Source organism: Coturnix japonica, unplaced genomic scaffold (assembly GCF_001577835.2).
Source record: "Coturnix japonica isolate 7356 unplaced genomic scaffold, Coturnix japonica 2.1 chrUnrandom545, whole genome shotgun sequence".
In the NCBI taxonomy this organism is placed as follows: Eukaryota; Metazoa; Chordata; class Aves; order Galliformes; family Phasianidae; genus Coturnix; species Coturnix japonica.
This window is the reverse complement of record NW_015439926.1, coordinates 19,120-20,137: the sequence shown is the minus strand read 5'-3', so window position 1 is coordinate 20,137 and position 1,018 is coordinate 19,120. Positions and strand designations below refer to the sequence as shown.

Below are 1,018 nucleotides of genomic sequence, written 5' to 3'. Positions count from 1 at the left end.
CATAGGGGGCAATGAGACCCCCACAGCCCCATAGGGGGCAATGGGACCCACATAGGGGGCAATGAGACCCCCACAGCCCCATAGGAAGCAATGAAAACCACATAGGGGGCAATGAAACCCCCGTAGGGGGCAATGAGACCCCCACAGCCCCATAGGGGGCAATGGGACCCACATAGGGGGCAACGAGACCCCCATAGGGGGCAATGGGACCCACATAGGGAGCAATGAGACCCACATAGGGACAATGAATCCCACATAGGGGGCAATGAGACCCACATAGGAAACAACGAGACCCTCATAGGGGGCAACAAGACCCCTACAGCCCCATAGGGGGCAATGGGACCCACATAGGGAACAACGAGACCCCCATAGGGGGGCAATGAGACCCTATAGGGGACAATGTGACCCACATAGGGGGCAATGAGACCCACATAGGAGGCAATGAGACCCCCATAGCCCCATAGGGGGCAATGAGACCCACATAGGGGGCAATGGGACCCACATAGGGGGCAATGAGACCCACTTAGGGGGCAATGAGACCCCAATAGGGGGCAATGAGACCCTCACAGCCCCATAGGGGGCAATGAAAACCACATAGGGGGCAATGGGACCCCCATAGGGGGCAATGAGACCCACATAGGGGTAATGAGACCCCTATAGGGGGTAATGAGACCCCCATAGGGGGCAATGAGACCCTCACAGCCCCATAGGGGGCAATGGGACCCACTTAGGGGGCAATGGGACCCACGTAGGGGGCAATGAGACCCACATAGGGGGCAATGAGACCCCAATAGGGGGCAATGAGACCCCCATAGCCCCATAGGGGGCAATGAGACCCCCATAGGGGGCAATGGGACCCACATAGGGGGCAACGAGACCCCCATAGGGGGCAATGGGACCCACATAGGGGGCAACGAGACCCCCAGGGCCCCATAGGGGGCAATGAGATCCACATAGGGGGCAATGAAACCCCCACAGCCCCATAGGCGGCAATGAAAACCACATAGGGGCCATGTGA

The 1,018-nt window shown here is 59.1% G+C and overlaps 1 protein-coding gene across 1 annotated transcript in view; it reads right to left on the bottom strand.

Moving 5' to 3' along the window:
- Positions 1-1,018, bottom strand: part of FLOT1 (flotillin 1) — a 30,787-nt gene that overhangs the window by 11,372 nt on the left and 18,397 nt on the right. The gene's annotated exons all lie outside the window — the stretch shown is intronic.